This window comes from Carassius gibelio, chromosome A23 (genome assembly GCF_023724105.1).
Source record: "Carassius gibelio isolate Cgi1373 ecotype wild population from Czech Republic chromosome A23, carGib1.2-hapl.c, whole genome shotgun sequence".
Classification (NCBI taxonomy): Eukaryota; Metazoa; Chordata; class Actinopteri; order Cypriniformes; family Cyprinidae; genus Carassius; species Carassius gibelio.
Window position 1 is genome coordinate 25,183,946 of NC_068393.1, and position 19,814 is coordinate 25,203,759.

Consider the following 19,814-nt stretch of genomic DNA (forward strand, 5'->3'; position numbering starts at 1 on the left):
AACAATGCATTAAATTACATTAAAGACAAAAATAAATTAAACAAGCAAAATGAATTATTACTCGCATGTATCTGGTCCACTGATGAAGTCAGTCATGGTTCAAGTCAAGTGAATTATTAATCATTTTCTATCAGGCGTCGAATACTGACTTTAGGAAAAGGGGAATAACCAATGACATTTGAGATAACAACTAAAACAGCAAGCCCCGCCCCACGACTGACAAAAATTGTTCGCGCGAGCAGAGGTGAGATGATCGAGCGCGAGGATGTGGGGAATGAGCATGCGCGCGCGAGGGCATTTATTGCGCGCAGAGTACATGTCACGCGCGCGCGAGAGTTTGAAATGAGCTCGCGGGCTCCCGTTTCTTCGCATCCGATTCAGTTTTCCTCTCGCGGAAGCCATAGCGCGCGCCAGCATCAGTTGAATGCTCGGTTATTTTTGTCATTGATTTGCCGTCATACAACATGCCCAGCAAGCAATTTTGCGTCTAATAGACGTCTAATAGCCGTCTAAACACAGCCGAGACGTCTAGGCTAAATCGAGGCTAATTTTGGGCTGTCAGTGAAAATCTAATAGACGTCTAAACATACCCCAAGAATAGACAGCTATTAAATGACTACATATATACGTCTAATAGATGTCTAACCATAGCCCAAGAATAGACAATCAGACAGCTATTGAACGACTATATTTATACGTCCAATAGACGTCTAAACATAGCCCAAGAATAGACTAGTCATCAATTAGACCGCTAAACAACTACATACGTCTAATAGACAGGCAATATGGGTCTAGGCTAAAACAAGGCTGATTTTGGGCTGTCAGTGAAAATCTAATAGACGTCTAACCATAGCCCAAGAATAGACTAGTCATCCATTACACTACATATACATGTAATAGACAACAAAAAGAGGCATAAGGATTCTTTTCACTCAAATATAACAGGTTCTCATAAATTAAAATCCATCCAAACTAATTGAATATAAAGGGATTTATTTTGAACAATTATATAGACAACAACAACTTGGACAACATTCAAACATAAAAATGAACAAATAAAACATTGGAAAAATATGTAAAACAATTAATTTTTAAGAATTAACTGTTTACTTTAGAGCCATAACCCCCACCCCCTGCCCTCCCTGGTGCTTGTTTGAAATGATTAGAAATAGCATTTTTTATTTCACATTCCATAGCTGATGGAAAGCTGGTCATCACTGCGTCTGCCAAATGAGAAAAAGGAAAGAATTATTGCTCAAAAAAAAACATTGTTGACAATCCTTTTTAACTAATTAGTCAATCACTTTTGCTAGGATGATTTAATAGATAGAGTTAACAGAATATAGATTGAGACTATATAATTTATATCAATATAGACAATAATTTATATCAATATTATAATTAATATCAATAATTGAACATTTTTGCTCGCTTAGTGGTGATGCAATACGGCGTGTAACGATACGCGTGTTGAACAATTCTGTACAAGGCATATATATATATATATATATATATATATATATATATATATATATATATATATATATATATATAGACACACACATATACATATATATCTGACATTTTCTTCTCGAATGTTCATTTTTATCAAGCTCATATATGCAAGTTCTGTAATTTCACTTAAATGGCAATGAAAATGACCTATTAATTTTCAGCGAGAGCATTAACTCGATCTCTCAAGCGACGCCATTCTCTTAGATATTTGGGATCCATAACTTATAAATATGGAAATAAAATTAACATTATAATTGATTATGTAACACTGTTATCCCAAGACATGTCTGACTACTACCATAATGTGTTTTGAAACTGAAATACAGTATTTTTTTAAATTATCATTCTAATGAAGGTGAAAACAGATTTTATTTTCATTTCTACTTTAGTTCTTCCCTCAAGTTTAAAGGGATAGTTCACTTCGAAATTAAATTTTGGTATGTTTTAGCTTACCTTAAGAACGTCCAAGATGTAGGTGTCTTTGTTTCCGCAGTAGTTTCAATTTTTTAGGTCAAACTATTCTTGTCTGTCAGTCATATAATGCAGGTCTATGGTCACCACCTAAAAAGGCCATGCACAGAGAAGTCCAAATTAAACAATTCCCCATTGTAAGTACACATTGATGGACTAAGACACGAAACGAGCAGTCTGTGTGAGAAAATGAACAGTATTTATATCGTTTTTACCTCTTGTACACAGCCACGTCCAAGTGATATGAGGGCACGCGTGCTTCCAGGTGTGTGATGCATCCGCGTTCTGGCTTAATTTGCGCAAGCGCCGCACTTAGACTAAGCCAGCCAAGAATGCACACACACCGAAGCACGCGCGCCCTCAGATCACTTCGACGTTGCTGTGTTATAAGAGGTAAAACGATATAAATACTGTTCGTTTTCTGACACAAACCGCTCGTTTCGTGTCTTAGGCTATCAGTGTGTATGGTGGGGAATTGTTTAATTTGGACTTCTCTGTGCATGCTCTTTCAGGTGGTGACCATATAGACCTGCATTATATGACTGACAGACAAGAACAGTTTGACCTAAAAATATAAAAATTGAAACTACTGCGGAAACAAAGACACCTACATCTTGGATGCCCATAAGGTAAGCTTAAACATATCAAAATTTAATTTCAAAGTGAACTATCATTATAAATCATTCTTTATCACTTACTCATATAACTCTAATAAACATAAAAAATACTTATAGGCGTAGTTCACTTAAAAAAAATAAAAAAATAAAATAAAAAACATGTAATCATTTACTCACTTTCACTTGGTTCCAAACCTGTATGGCTTTCTTCTGTTGAACACACACAAAAAAAATATATTTTGATGAATGTTGGTAACAAGACATTTAATGGTAGTCACTGACAAGTGTTCTGTATATTCAATTGCTGTACTTTGTTGACTGATTGCAGGATAATTTCCAATAAACAGTGTCTTTAAATCAAATAAAGTGGATTACATCACTCCAGTTCTGAGGTTTTTACACTGGCTATCTGTCTGTCAAAAAATTAATATCCAAAAACTACAGTTGGTTATTAAATTAACATTTTAAGGCCAAAGTAAATTTCTAATCTTCTGATGCACTATGAACCATCCAGAGCAGACCTCTCAGGACATCTGGGACAGTAGCCAGCTACTTTTATATCTCCAAAGTCAAAACAAAACATGGAGAAGCAGCATTCAAATTTATATCTGAAACAAATTCACTGAAAACTGAATGTATGCTGCATATTTTAATTATTTACAAACTAGTTTAAAGACTTTATGTTTGCCACTACCTTTTATTAAATGGAGAGGATTTTTTTTTTTTCATGTTGCACTATGCTGCTGTTAAATTTTATGTAAAGTACTTACAGAATTTGCTTTAAATCAACTCTAATTTAAATACAAATAAATACTGGTATCTTTATAATAATAAAAAAATAGTAATGATAAGTTTCATAGTTTCATGCTTACCACATTCATTGAATTTAGATACATTTGCAATAACACGTGCAAGGTAACGTTAACTTTTTGGAGAAAAGTAGTACTCTGCAATGTTAATGTTAAAATGTCACGGTTTCTACACATTATAACAGCTAACTAATTTAAACAATAAACATATCAAAAATAACACGCATACTTACAAGATCGAAGTAGAAATGTGAAGGTTTTCACTCAGACTGTTGCTCATCCCGTTGCTCTCCGACAGCTGCCTCGTGTAAAATAAAATGGCGGAAATGTTTATCGCGAGATTTGGCTTAAGTGATCTAGTCACGCAATGGCATTAGTTCTAGTAGACATGTCTCAGTAGTGTTTCAATTGTGCCATCTAGCGGTTGGGAAATGCAATTGCATTTGATTAGATATTTTTATCGTAGATTGTGTATGAATGTTTGACAGAAAATATATATTAAGCTGTGTAAGCGAAAACATTTCAAAGACTAATATTCTAGGTCGCTGGTCTATATCTGAGCCCAGATTGCAATAATTTCGCCCGTCCAATTCGGAGCTAAATCGTGATCTACCATGCCGTGAAATGACGTATTGAACCTTGATATCATACCAATGCGAACATGATTGAATATTAACCATTTCATGCACTGCCTGGCAAAAAAATACAATTAATTAGTTTTGACAAAAAGTGGGCTACAATAGCCGGGTCTGAATACGAGCTAAATCGTGGCTACGCACAGCCTACACATATAACATGTAAAATAAAGTAAACCAAACAACTTGTAATCACGTTAGACTCTGCGTACATGATGGAATATCATACATCTCACAAGTTATTTTGCAAAAAAAATACATTTATCCAGATTAAATGTTATTTGGGCTAAAAGTGGGTTACACATAGCCGGACTATATCTGGTCTATATTTAACCCAGACGTTGAAATGACGGCTATTGCTTGCTGGGTGGGGGCGTGGCAAGTTCGAGACTGTGACTTAATTTCGATCGATTTCGATTTAAAATCGAAATCGTGACACCCCTACTGAAGAAGCTCATGAAATAGATTAATATGCCTTTCTCAGAATATATTTCACCAATTTTCTTTTCAAAAATCTTGGGAGTTTCACTTTGTTCTGTAGAGTTTCTTTCTGTCATCCTGAAATCACAGAATAATTTGTATTAATATCTGTTTATCATGAAATATCAAAACTCATGTGGACTTGTTTTCAGCCGATTAACGTTACACTCTCAGTGTAAGTGACGTCATCGATTCAGTAAATCAGCCTTTTCCAAAAAAAAAAAATACACTGACAAATCAACAGCAAAACATTCAGAGCCATCAAAATATCTCATACACACACGAAGATTTGATGAAAAGCCCAGAGTTTCATCAACAAGAGCTCAAAGTTAGCCTACCTGAAAACTGTTAAGACGCTAACGGACTTTTTCGAAGACACTAAACCATTTCTATAAAATAAATTTTATTGAAATATGTCAATAACAAGTAAGAAACGTGTCAGGAACATTTGTATATCATATTTGTATGATTTTAGCGACTAAACTTACCTAAAACAGTGTAAACCCCAGCGAGAGACGGAGATTACTGCTTGCCAGTAACGGTTTTTGTGTTGACGCCCCGTTTCCATGGCAACTCTGCTCCCCGCTCGCGCAGAACTCACCGCACACACAGCATTCACACAAACAAACATCTCGAGTTAAAACATTACATTTATAATGTACAGCCTCATTCAATAATCACTCATTATAGAGACGGATTCTTTCTGGCAGCCTGTAAAAGAGTGAAAAACACGACGATAAAGCAGTGAGGACTTCTCTTTAATAAACCGCTTTTACATTTCCATCCGAGAAACTGCTGGAAACGCAAGGCTTTAACATTAATTTACCGTGACCGTTGTCTAAACAAGTTAACGGTAACACTGTTTGAAAATGAGCCAGTCTCTTCAGCTGCCCACAGACTGTATAAAAACACACCGCGTGCCTGTGCTGATGGGTTCATTTAGAAAATTAAGCAAGCTTACCTGTACGCTTGTGCCAAGGGTCCAGAAATGAGCTGTGTCCGGTGCAGTACGTTGGGTATACCACCCGTTGATCTCCCGGTCAACCAAAAATCGATGGATTTTCAATCATATTTCCCGGTTAACTATATTTCGATGCATTTTCAATCATATTTCCCGGTCAACTATATTTCGATGACTTTTCAACAACCGCATAGTTTCTCTGTCCACTATACATCAATTACTTTTCAACACATTCAGGGATCACCCGCGGTAACCAAATATCAATGCTTAATCAATCATAAAGATAACTATAGATCAATGTTGTCCCAATATTGTTTCCATCAACATTAATAACATCAGGTTTTCATCGATATGGTAATGGTGATTCAACATTTATTTTGCATTGAAATTTCAATATCAACCATAATGATGATTCAGATGGAAAAACAATGTTTATTCAATAGCCGTGTTTCCACTATCGAGCTAGGACCGGGCGTGCTAGTGCGTGCCAGGGCCAGTCGCGTTTCCACTGTCACTTCCGGGGCTTGATCGTGCCTCGCCGGGGCTTCCTCGGGGCCAACGGCCAGGTTTTTTCGGCCCGACGAAATCCTTGGGCCAAAGCGGGCCAGCTGGGGCTAGAGGAGGAGTTATGAACAAAGGCGGAGTTTGTTCATAACTCCTCCAGACACGGAACACGGAGTTTCTCCGTGTCTGGAGAGCGTCAGCGCGGATCATTTCAGAAAGAAAACAACTTTAACACCAGCATTAAAGGCTTTTTAAAATCAGTTGAGCTCAAAACTCACTCTTAGTCAGCAGCGAGTGTTTGAAATAACTTGATCCGATGTGGATTACAATCACTAAACAAGGCAGAAATATTTATAAGCGATGTAAAAGACTATGCACGATAAACATTAACATTAGCCTACCATGGTAAATATGACCGCTTGGAGAAATCAGACGTCAGCATCTTATTCTCTATCACAACTGTGTATTTATTAAGTAACATTTTATCTGTCGTCTTGTTTCGTGAGTTTAGCTCCACGTTATATCATCAAAATATAATAATGATTTTTGTTTGGGAGCTTTTATAAAAATAGAGAGTCTGCGCTGTGGATCATTTCAGAAAGATAGCCGCTATAACGCCAGCATTAAACGCTTTATTTAAATAAGTTGAGCTCAAAACTCACTTTCAGTCAGCAGCGAGTGTTTGAAATAACTTGATCCAATGTGGATTATAATCACCATACAGGGCAGAAATATTTATAAGCGATGTAAAAGACTATGCACGCTGGGCATTAACATTAAACATGGAAAATATGACCGCTTGAAGAAATCAGACGTCAGCTTCTTATTCTCTATCACAATCGTGTATTTACTAACTTATATTATCTATCACAAGCCTCGTCTCGAGAGTTTAGTTCATGTTGCCTATTATAAAAATATAATAATGTTTTTGTTCGGGATCCTTTATAAAAATAAAGATATCATTCATTCTTAATGTGACGTATAGGCCACTGTGACTACAAATAAACAGAAACAGACTCTACTGAATAAGCAGGCTATTTTCATAAGCGTTAAAAATAAATAAATAAAATATAAAGTGTATTTATGTGCGATTAATTTTGAGTCTTGATAAATAAAATCATTATGATCAGTATCACTTATTCTATAGTTAAAACATCCATGCTTTTGAATTTGAATAACAAAGCATGCAAACAAACGGCCGCTTTTATCATGTTCGTTTTGTGATCGCGCATGTTCCAGTGACTTATTTCTTAGTTTTCTGATAACTTCTCTTTGTTAGTGAAATTATGAGGTTGCATGACGTTGTTCTGAGAGGCGTGTAAAGGGCGTGTTTTAGTGACGTGAAGCGGCGCTTCAAGCTCCACTGTGGAAACCCTGGGCTACTCTGGCCTCGGTGCTACTGGCCCGAGGCTATGAGCCCCGCCCGGCCCGCTTTAAGCCCTGGCACGCACTGGCCCGACAGTGGAAATGCGGCTAATGTTGGCTTGCTGTCTGGGTTTGGAGCCTGTTCGCGACTCTGTTGATTCAGTTCGGCACTTCGGAGCCTGTTCGCGACTCCGTTGATTCAGATCGGCGCTTCGGAGCCTGTTCCCGACTCGGTTGATTCAGATCCGCACTTCGGAGCCTGTTCGCGACTCTGTTGATTCAGTTCAGCACTTCGGAGCCTGCTCGCGACTCGGTTGATTCAGTTCGGCGCTTCGGAGCCTGTTCGCGACTCGGTTGATTCAGATCCGAACTTCGGAGCCTGTTCGCGACTCGGTTGATTCAGTTCGGCGCTTCGGAGCCTTTTTGTAATTTTTTTTTAATTCAGATCTGGACATCGGAACACAAAGTTTTTGTCAAACAGTTCATTGGTGATAAATTAATATTTGACCTGAGGCTTTTTTTTTTAACCTGTCGATTTGATTTTTAAATGATTTCAATTAATTTTGGATGTCAATACTTCTTGTACCTCAGTTGCATGTGTTGTATTTTATGAATTGTGGATGGATTTCTCAACTGAGAAATAAAGTTGAACAGAAATGATCATGAACTCTTAAAGATGATGATGAAAAGAAAAGGTAATATTGCATATCAAATTATATCTAAGTATGAACTAACTTGCGCAATACAGTAAATATTCTTACTCTACCCTAAATCAGTCCTATGCACACACAGAGTTTTGGATCAAAATGATTTTTTTTTTTTTTACCAGAGTATACTCATCAAAACTGCATTTATTTCATCAAAAATACAGGGGGAAATGTTAAATATTATTATAGAGTAAAACAAAATTCTATTTTAATATACTGTAACAGTCTTCAGCCAGCTACGAGTTAAGTGCAGCTGTAGTAGCGATCCTCCCTGGTAGGGGGCAGTATTAACCATAGACAGTAAAAGAAATGGACACAGCGACCCCATTGGAACTCAATTGAGACAAATGAAGCCCAGTTTTAGCGTTTTTTAGCACTTCCGTTTCTGACGCGCAGACTCAAACGAAGCTTGACGACGTCAGCAACCTGTCTGACAGATGTAAATCTTCTAAGTGGCTGTGCGTGCAAATTGTCATCGTTAATCTTGCAGAGACGGCGAGCTTGAGCGGGGAGTTCTTTGTCGTGAGTGAGCAGGAGTAAGTATTCTGATTAATTATTTTGTATAGTATTTTAAAATGTAACGCCAGTACGCCATATTAAGTTAATTGCCTGCGAGCTTCTCCTCCTGTCTGTACGGTAATGCGACAGAGAGCCGAGTGGTTATGACGCAATCGTTAGCCTATTTTTTACAAAAACTGTTTATACGGGGCCATAATGTAACATAGAAGGTAATGGAGCCCTTTATACATTGTCGTGTATCTTTAGAAATAAATAATGGACAAACAGAGCCTTTAAACGCCTCAGATGTAAAGTTATTCGCTGTCAAAGTGACGCCAAAATGAATGGGAGTCAATGGGAATGCTAACGCAAGTGAAGTTCTGCTAAAAGATGGCAGCCCCCACCCGACTTCAACTTCCGGTCGAGTTCCTTGCCCCTTGGTATTAACTTTAGGTAAGCCTGGATAAATGGATAGAAGAAGAATTGATTAAGAGTTCAACCGCCATTAAACCCGAAAGAAGAAGAAGAAGATGATTAAGAGTTGGTTTGTGTGCCCATGTGCATGGTAGCAGTGTTTGAGCTGTTCTACTGCATTTGAGGAACCCTTGTTGAGAATCATTTTTGCTTCATTCTCAACTAAGGGTTTATGGCTATGGGATGTTTGATGCCTATGATCATGTTGGGGATGGAAAGGATTTAAGTTGACCAAATTGTCTTTTCTTCTATGGATTTGCATTGAGGACTACTTTGACGTTCTACAATACGGACTACCATTGTGATTCAAGGACATCAGTAACTTCAGTCGACATCTCCTCTGAACTCCTTCAGTGTTTAACACAGATAAGACTGGTTTCTTTGACTCTTACACATATAGTGTTTGTACAAGCAAAGACTTGATGCATAGTTTGACCAAGATGGATTAATGTTTGATCTTAGATGCACAAGTGGGGTATGAAGGATACTAGCACTGTTGTGGTTGTAGTATAATGAGTTGGTTGTTAAATGCACACCATAAATGAAAGAAATTCAGGTAAAAGAAACAAATAACCAGAAATTGTGTGGCTGCCTTATTTTATCAAGTAGAATTAATCATCGTTTATGTGGGAAACCCACCCAAAATCAGATAGGTAACCAGGGACGTGCACAGACATTTTGAGGGGCAGGGGCTCAAGTGAAATAAAGGGCACTTCTCATAATGACGTATTTTTTTTCTTTTTTTAAAACAAAAAAGTATATATATTTCCTTTAAAAAAAAATTATAAAAGTTAATTAATTTTATCTTCCTCAAACTCTAATTTTCAAAAGATGTCTACAAAATAATCAGTTCACAGAGAAACCATGGTCTCCTTAGTATTCACTAGGTTTAGAGCAGAAAAGGAAAACATCCCACAATGTGCATGTTTTGAAAACATTTTCTATGCTACTAGTTTCAAGTATATATTTAGAATAACCAAAATAACTGCATCAAGCAGAGGGGTGTGTTTTACTAATAATTTGTTTGGAATGTATTATTAAAAAAAAAAAAAAAAAAAAAAAAAAAAGCACCCCAGAAAAAAGGGCAATTTCTCTCCAGGAATAAAAAGGGCAGGTGCTCAAGCCCCCTTTGATGTCTATATGTGCACGTGCCTGTATGTAACTATCTTTGATTTAAAGATAATTATGAGATGTTACAATACATTAAAATCTATTTTAATTCTGTGATTTTCAGCATCATTCCTCCAGTCTTCAGTGTCACATGATCTTCAGAAATCATTCTAATATGATGATTTATTATCAGAGTTGTGCTGCTGAACTGTGATACTTGTTTCAGCATTCTTTGATGTATGAAAAGTTAAAAAGAAGAGCATTTATTTAAAATAGAAGTCTTTTCTAACAATAAACTCTAGACTTCAAAAGTTTGTGGTCAGTAAAATGTATTCTTTCTTTCCAAAAAACAAACAAACAATAGAACTCTTTTAGGATGTATTGTTGATTGTTTTGATTCAGATTGGCACTTCGGAGCATTTTTCGCGACTCCGTTGATTCAGTTCGGCACTTCAGAGCGTGTTCGTGAATCCGTTGATTCAGTTCGGCACTTCGGAGCCTGTTCGCGACTCGGTTGATTCAGTTCGGCATTTCGGAGCCTGTTCGCGACTCGGTTGATTCAGATCCGCACTTCGAAGCCTGTTTGTGATTTTTTTTTTTTTTTTTTTTTTTTTTTTTTTTTCAGATCTGGACATCAGAGCAGGAAGTTTTTGTCAAAATGTTAATTCGTGATAAATGAATATTTGGACCTGAGGCCTTTTTAACCTGTCGATTTGATTTTTAAATGATTTCAATGAATTTTGGAAGTCAATACTTCTTGTACCTCAGTTGCATGTGTTGTGTTTTATGAATTGTGGATGGATTTATCAACTGAGAACTTGATAAGTTGAACAGAAATTTTTAGGCTTTAATCTGAATGTTATCTGTGTGCACCGGGGTCTGAGTGTAACGCAATTTCGATTCTCTGTATGTACTGTACAAGTGGAAATTGGCAATAAAGCAGACTTGACTTATTTGATCAAAAGTACAGGGGGAAAAAGTGAAATATGTTTGTTTATGAATTTATATTATTTTATTCTTTGTATGTATCTATAGTTGGTGTTTTATGTATAATTTGTCTGTTGTATATGATATTTCCTTTTTATCTCCACTCTTTTCTATTTTAAATCATGTTTTACTGTAAAGCACTTTGGATCATCTACAGTTGTGTTAAATTTGTGCTATATAAATAAACTTTGACTTGACTTGGCACTTCGGAGCCTGTTTGCCTCTCGTTTGATTCAGATCGACACTTCGGCACTTCGGAGCCTGTTCGCGACTCGGTTGATTCAGTTCGGCATTTCGGAGCCTGTTCGCGACTCGGTTGATTCAGATCGGCGCTTCGTCGCGTTTTCGCGACTCCGTTGATTCAGGTCGGCATTTCGGAGCCTGTTCGCGACTCGGTTGATTCAGATCGGCGCTTCGGAGCCTGTTCGCAACTCGGTTGATTCAGTTCGGCACTTCAGCACTTCGGAGCCTGTTCGCGACTCGGTTGATTCAGTTCGCCATTTCGGAGCCTGTTCGCGACTCGGTTGATTCAGTTCGGCATTTCGGAGCCTGTTCGCGACTCGGTTGTTTCAGATCGGGACTTCGGAGCCTATTTGTAATTTTTTAAAATTCAGATCTGGACATCGGAGCAGGAAGTTTTTGTCAAACAATTCATTGGTTATAAATTAATATTTGACCTGAGGCTTTTTTTTTATATGTCGATTTGATTTTTAAATGATTTCAATTACTTTTGGATGTCAATACTTCTTGTACCTCAGTTGCATGTGTTTTATGAATTGTGGATGGATTTCTCAACTGAGAAATAAAGTTGAACAGAAATGATAATGAACTCTTAAAGATGATGATGATGAAGGGAAAAGGTAACATTGCATAACAAATTATATCCAAGTATGAACTAACTTGCGCAATACAGTAAATATTCTTACTCTACCCTAAATCAGTCCTATGCGCGCACACACACACAGAGTTTGGGATCAGAATGATTTTTTTTACATTCCCTTATTGTGTTGTTGTATCTACATTTTATATTTGATCTAGATTTTTAGGCTTTAATGTTATTGTTATCTGTGTGCACCGGGGTATAAGTGTATAAGTGTAAAACAACATTTTTCTATTTTAATATACATTAAAATCTATTTTATTTCTGTGACTTTCAGCATCATTCCTCCAGTCTTCAGTTTCACATGATCTTCAGAAATCATTCTAATATGATGATTTATTATCAGAGTTGTGCTGCTGAACTGTGATACTTCTTTCAGCATTCTTTGATGAATGAAAAGTTGAAAAGAAGAGCATTTATTTAAAATAGAAGTCTTTTCTAACAATAAACTATAGAGTTCAAAAGTTTGGGGTCAGTAAAATTTATTCTTTCTTTCTAAAAAAAATAGAACTCTTTTAGGATGTATTGTTGATTGTTTTGATTCAGATCGGCACTTCGCAGCCTGTTCGCGACTCGGTTGATTCAGATCCGCACTTCGGAGCCTGTTCGCGACTCTGTTGATTCAGATCCGCACTTCGCAGCCTGTTCGCGACTCGGTTGATTCAGTTCGGCACTTCGGAGCCTGTTCGCGACTCGGTTGATTCAGATCGGCGCTTCGGAGCCTGTTCGCGACTCGGTTGATTCAGTTCGGCGCTTCGGACCTTGTTCGTGAGTCGGTTGATTCAGACCGGGACTTCGCAGCCTGTTTGTAATTTTTTAAAATTCAGATCTGGACATCGGAGCAGGAAGTTTTTGTCAAACAGTTCATTGGTGATAAATCAATATTTGACCTGAGGCTTTTTTTTAACCTGTCGATTTGATTTTTAAATGATTTCAATAAATACTTCTTGTACCTCAGTTGCATGTGTTGTGTTTTATGAATTGTGGATGGATTTATCAACTGAGAACTTGATAAGTTGAACAGAAATTTTTAGGCTTTAATGTTAATGTTATCTTTGTGCACCGGGGTCTGAGTGTAACGCAATTTCGATTCTCTGTATGTACTGTACAAGTGGAAATTGGCAATAAAGCAGACTTGACTTATTTGATCAAAAGTACAGGGGGAAAAAGTGAAATATGTTTATGAATTTATATTATTTTATTATTTTTATGTATATATAGTTGGTGTTTTATGTATAATTTGTCTGTTGTATATGATATTTCCTTTTTATCTCCACTCTTTTCTATTTTAAATCATGTTTTACTGTAAAGCACTTTGGATCAGCTACAGTTGTGTTAAATTTGTGCTATATAAATAAACTTTGACTTGACTTGGCACTTCGGAGCCTGTTCGCGACTCGTTTGATTCAGATCGGCACTTCGGAGCCTGTTCGCGACTCGGTTGATTCAGATCGGCGCTTCGGAGCCTGTTCGCGACTCGGTTGATTCAGTTCGGCACTTCGGAGCCTGTTCGCGACTAGGTTGATTCAGACCGGCGCTTCGGAGTGTTTTCGCGACTCCGTTGATTCAGATCGGGACTTCAAGGAGCCTGTTTGTAATTTTTTAAAATTCAGATCTGGACATCGGAGCAGGAAGTTTTTGTCAAACAGTTCATTGGTGATAAATGAATATTTGACCTGAGGCTTTTTTAACCTGTCGATTTGATTTTTAAATGATTTCAATAAATACTTCTTGTACCTCAGTTGCATGTGTTGTGTTTTATGAATTGTGGATGGATTTATCAACTGAGAACTTGATAAGTTGAACAGAAATTTTTAGGCTTTAATGTTAATGTTATCTGTGTGCACCGGGGTCTGAGTGTAACGCAATTTCGATTCTGTGGAAGTGGAAATTGACAATAAAGCAGACTTGATTTTATTTATTTGATTAAAAGTACAGGGGGAAAAGTGAAATATTATTATGAAGTAAAACAACATTTTTCTATTTAAATATACATTAAAATCTATTTTATTTCTGTGATTTTCAGCATCATTACCCCAGTCTTCAGTGTCACATGATCTTTAGAAATTATTCTAATTTGATTATTTATTAGCAGAGTTATGCTGCTGAAACTGTGATATTCTTTCAGGATTCTTTGATGAATGAAAAGTTAAAAAGAAGAGAATTTATTTAAAATAGAAGTCTTTTCTAACAATAAAAACTAGAGTTCAAAAGTTTGTGGTCAGTAAATGTTCTAAATTCCCTATGTGTGTTTATAGTGGAAGGACTATTATTATGAATGTGTGCCGCTAGTTTATGTGAGTTCCGCTATTCCGGTTTAACTTTCATTTTCAATAGCTGATTGCTCCGCCATTTTCTATGGAAGCATATGGGTAGCATTATTCAATTTGGGATGTAATATGCAAAATGACAATGCAATATGTAAAATGGCAATGCATTTCTGTATTTACATTTACATTTTCCAATACATTTGTGCAACGTTTGGTGCAAAATGAAAATGAAAATTAAATTACATAATTTCCATTTGCCATTTACTACACCAGTTTTAAAATGTAAAATGAATATTAATTTTAACGCTTTATAAGTTGCAAAATTAAAATGAAAATGTATTACAGAAATGATTAGATATGTCTAACATGTTAAAGCAAAAACTGTGGCAAAATGATCATTTAAATGCTATTTTTCTTAATTGCATTAACACTCACAGTCAAGACACTTACGATTGCATTTTCATTCGGTGTCCCGCAATGAATGTCGCAAAACTCAATGTGCACATTGAAAATGCATTCCGAGCCGATCACGTGTCCCCGCCCTCGCGCCACGTCAATCATTGTGTGAACAAGGCGGGGCTTACAGACGGTCAGAGACTCAAGTCTCAAGAAGAGGATTCAATCAAGTGAGACAACATGGACAAGACAGTTGGTCCGTGTATGTTTTGATCATTTCGGTTTATGGCTTCAATATTTCATTCGCACTTGTGGGCGGAGCTGAAACGCTGCTTTCATCTGATTGGTCGAATCGGATCGGTTTTCATCTGACAGCCTTCAGCTGAAATGTCTGAAACTACGCTCACTGTTAATTAGCATAATATTTGAATCAGATGTAGCTGGGCAAATTCGTGCCGCTGAGACCTACAAATTATTTCTAGGTTGTAGTATTGTATGAATATTGTCCCACTGATAAAAAACAGTGCAAATAGTTCTGTCCCTTTGGATAACAGTAAAGTGGAAATAAATATAGTTAAATTTATGAAATAAAATTAAATAGGATTTTTTGGGAAGGTAAGTCTGGCCAGTTATACAAGCAACACGAGTCAGACGAGTCTAAAGATATGAGCTGAATTGGGTGAAACATTAAAGTTCTAGTCTGTGTCAATTACTCTCATAATAAATAATAATAATAATGTTAACTGTATTTTTCGGTATAAGTTGCATCAGTCCAAAAATACGTCATGACGAGGAAAAAAAGATATATAAGTCACACTGGACTATATGTCACATTTATTCAAGACCAAGAGAAAACATTACCGTCTACAGCCGCGAGAGGGCGCTCTGGGGTAGGCTACAGGAGCACTGAGCAGCATAGAGCTAATTTTACTATTTTTATTTAGAAATGTAACTATATTCATTTTTACAATTATTTATTAATGTCACACACACACATACCTAGTGCCTTATGACTTAAAAGATGAGAGTGGTAAATGTTACAGACATGGAACTGTTCAGTCTATTATTGATTTTAATTTCCACTTCACTGTTATCCAAAGGGACAGAACTATTTGCACTGTATTTATCAGTGGGACAATATTCATACAATACTACAACCTAGAAATAATTTGCAGGTCTCAGCAGCACGAATTTGCCCAGCTACATCTGATTCAAATATTATGCTAATTAACAGTGAGCGTAGTTTCAGACATTTCAGTGCTTCACTCGCACTGACTCTTATTCTGCCTGAAAGAATGACAAGACCGAGCTGAAGGCTGTCAGATGAAAACCGATCCGATTCGACCAATCAGATGAAAGCAGCGTTTCAGCTCCGCCCACAAATCCGAATGAAATATTGAAGCCATAAACCGAAATGATCAAAACATACACGGACCAACTGTCTTGTCCATGTTGTCTCACTTGATTGAATCCTCTTCTTGAGACTTGAGTCTCTGACCGTCTGTAAGCCCCGCCTTGTTCACACAATGATTGACGTGGCGCGAGGGCGGGGACACGTGATCGGCTCGGAATGCATTTTCAATGTGCACATTGAGTTTTGCTACATTCATTGCGGGACACCGAATGAAAATGCAATCGTAAGTGTCTTGACTGTGAGTGTTAATGCAATTAAGAAAAATAGCATTTAAATGATCATTTTGCCACAGTTTTTGCTTTAACATGTTAGACATATCTAATCATTTCTGTAATACATTTTCATTTTAATTTTGCAACTTATAAAGCGTTAAAATTAATATTCATTTTACATTTTAAAACTGGTGTAGTAAATGGCAAATGGAAATTATGTAATTTAATTTTCATTTTCATTTTGCACCAAACGTTGCACAAATGTATTGGAAAATGTAAATGTAAATACAGAAATGCATTGCCATTTTACATATTGCATTGTCATTTTGCATATTACATCCCAAATTGAATAATGCTACCCATATGCTTCCATAATTTTCATCAGGTGTTAATGTGCGTGATTGAATGTAAGTTTATTTAATCATTCCTGATTATAGGTCAGCTATGTTTATTTCGTTGTTATGTTTAAATATTCAACTTGTGTAATCAAACTTTACATTGTTTATAATCTACCATGCAGAAGTTACAAGTTGCCTACAATGATGCAATGAGAATTTTACTCAAGGTTCCCAGAGGAGGGAGTGCTAGTCAGATGTTTGTATCTGTAGGAGTAACCACACTGAAAGCACTTTTAAGAAATTTGATGTTTAAATTTATGCAACGTCTGGATGAGTCTACTAACAGTATCATGGTGGCACTCTCAAATCCCTTAGTGAGTTGCTACAGGTACACATCCAGACTGAGAGTGCATTGGCTGAAATGTCTGTATGTATTTTAATTATTGTATTTGCTATTTTTTTTTTCTTACTGACTGTTGTTTGTTTGTTTTGTTTGTTTTTACCTGTCCTGTCTTGGTGGCTTTTGGACATGAGTCTGGCAAATAAACTGAATTGAATTGAATTGTTTATAATGTTGTTATATTTAAGATATACCGTGATTCAAATGTGTATGCTCATTACCGTTAATCCTCTCGTGTTGATTAATGTATAATGTGACAGTAGCAAGTTGTTAGTTCCATTACACGTCTGTAATTTACATTTAGCAGATGTAAACTGATGTTTGTTTATTCTGTTTATTCCAGAAAGACCACATTTAACTTTAACTTTGTGGCCATAACTTGTACAATATCCAGTTTAATTGGAGTAATGTTGTGCCATCTGATGTGAACCCTCCAAATACTTCAGATAAAGAGTTGAACAGTGCCCTGTCTCCTGTCACACTTCTTACCGGAGTCCCGTGGTGGATTAGCATCAACACCCCTACCGATCTATTAGTCCCGTTCAGTAAAATTTATTCTTTCTTTCCCCAAAAAAAAATAGAACTCTTTTAGGATGTATTGTTGATTGTTTTGATTCAGATCGGCACTTCGGAGCATGTTTGCGACTCTGTTGATTCAAATCGGCACTTCGGAGCATGTTCGCAACTCTGTTGATACAGTTCGGCACTTCCGGAGCGTGTTCGCGACTCCGTTGATTCAGTTCGGCACTTCGGAGCCTAATCGCGACTCGTTTGATTCAGATCGGCACTTCGGAGCATGTTCGCGACTCTGTTGATTCAAATCGGCACTTCGGAGCCTGTTCGCCACTCCGTTGATTCAGTTCGTCACTTCGGAGTGTTTTCGCGAGTCCGTTGATTCAGTTCGGCGCTTCGGAGCCTGTTCGCGATTCAGTTGTTTCAGATCGGGACTTCGGAGCCTATTTGTAATTTTTTAAAATTCAGATCTGGACATCGGAGCAGGAATGTTTTATGAATTGTGGATGGATTTCTCAACTGAGAAATAAAGTTGAACAGAAATGATAATGAACTCTTAAAGATGATGATGAAAAGAAAAGGTAATATTGCATAACAAATTATATCTAAGTATGAACTAACTTGTGCAATACAGTAAATATTCTTACTCTACCCTAAATCAGTCCTATGCACACACACACACACACAGAGTTTGGGATCAGAATGATTTTTTTTACATTTCCTTATTGTGTAGTTGTATCTACATTTTATATTTGATCTAGATTTTTAGGCTTTAATGTTATTGTTATCTGTGTGCACCGGGGTATAAGTGTATAAGTGTAAAACAACATTTTTCTATTTTAATATACATTAAAATCTATTTTATTTCTGTGATTTTCAGCATCATTCCTCCAGTCTTCAGTTTCACATGATCTTCAGAAATCATCCTAATATGATGATTTATAATCAGAGTTGTGCTGCTGAACTGTGATACTTCTTTCAGCATTCTTTGATGAATGAAAAGTTAAAAAGAAGAGCATTTATTTAAAATAGAAGTCTTTTCTAACAATAAACACTAGAGTTCAAAAGTTTGGGGTCAGTAAAATTTATTCTTTCTTTCTAAAAAAAAAATAGAACTCTTTTAGGATGTATTGTTGATTGTTTTTGATTCAGATCGGCGCTTCGGAGCGTTGTTCGCGACTCGGTTGATTCAGATCGGCGCTTCGGAGCGTTTTCGCGACTCGGTTGATTCAGTTCGGCACTTCGGAGCCTGTTCGCGACTCGGTTGATTCAGATCGGCGCTTCGGAGCGTTTTCGCGACTCGGTTGATTCAGTTCGGCACTTCGGAGCCTGTTCGGGACTCGGTTGATTCAGTTCGGCACTTCGGAGCCTGTTCGCGACTCGGTTGATTCAGTTCGGCACTTCGGAGCCTGTTTGCAATTTTTTAAAATTCAGTTCTGGACATCGGAGCAGGAAGTTTTTGTCAAAAAATTCATTGATGATAAATGAATATTTGTCCTGAGGCTTTTTTTTTAACCTGTAGATTTGATTTTTAAATGATTTCAATCAGGGGCGTAGCCATCTTTTCAGAAGTGAGGGGGACAGAAATTATACATGTATGTATGTATGTATGTATGTAGGTGTATATATATATATGTGTGTATATATATATATACACACACGCACACATTACAATATAATATAAAACATTACAATAGAACATTTATGTAATCTATAGCCTACCAGTCAACAGTTTTTGAACAGTAAGATTTTTAATGTTTTTAAAGAAGTCTCTTCTGTTCACCAAGCCTGCATTTATTTGATCCAAAGTACAGCAAAAGTTTTTACTATTTAAAATAACTATTTTCTATTTTAATATATTTTAAAATGTAATTTATTCCTGTAATCAAAGGTGAATGTTCAGTATCATTACTCCAGTCTAGTGTCAGGTCCTTGAGAAATCAAATCATTCTAATATGCCGATTTCCTGATTATCAATATTTAAAACATGAGTACATTTTTTTCAGCATTCTTTGATGAATAGAAGGATCCAAATATCAGCATTTATGTGAAATAAAAACACTTTGCAACATTATACAGTATATCATTCAAAAATATATATATTTTGGAAAATAAATTATAGATATGAATACTTTTATTTAGCAAGCTTTAATACTATTTACATTTACATTTACATTTAATCATTTACCAGACGCTTTTATCCAAAGCGACTTACAAATGAGAACAATAGAAGCAGTCAGGTCAACAAGAGAACAACA

General features: G+C 36.5%; 1 protein-coding gene and 1 long non-coding RNA gene across 2 annotated transcripts in view; both read right to left on the reverse strand.

The window, feature by feature from the left end:
- Nucleotides 1-19,814, reverse strand: part of LOC127944177 (C-type mannose receptor 2-like) — a 159,923-nt gene that overhangs the window by 121,706 nt on the left and 18,403 nt on the right. The window lies entirely within an intron of this gene.
- LOC127944181 (uncharacterized) lies at nt 468-3,734 on the reverse strand. The gene is made up of 3 exons (XR_008150295.1): nt 3,646-3,734; nt 2,781-2,813; nt 468-1,223 (listed from the first exon to the last, which is right to left on the reverse strand). It is a non-coding gene; the product is annotated as an uncharacterized LOC127944181 (long non-coding RNA).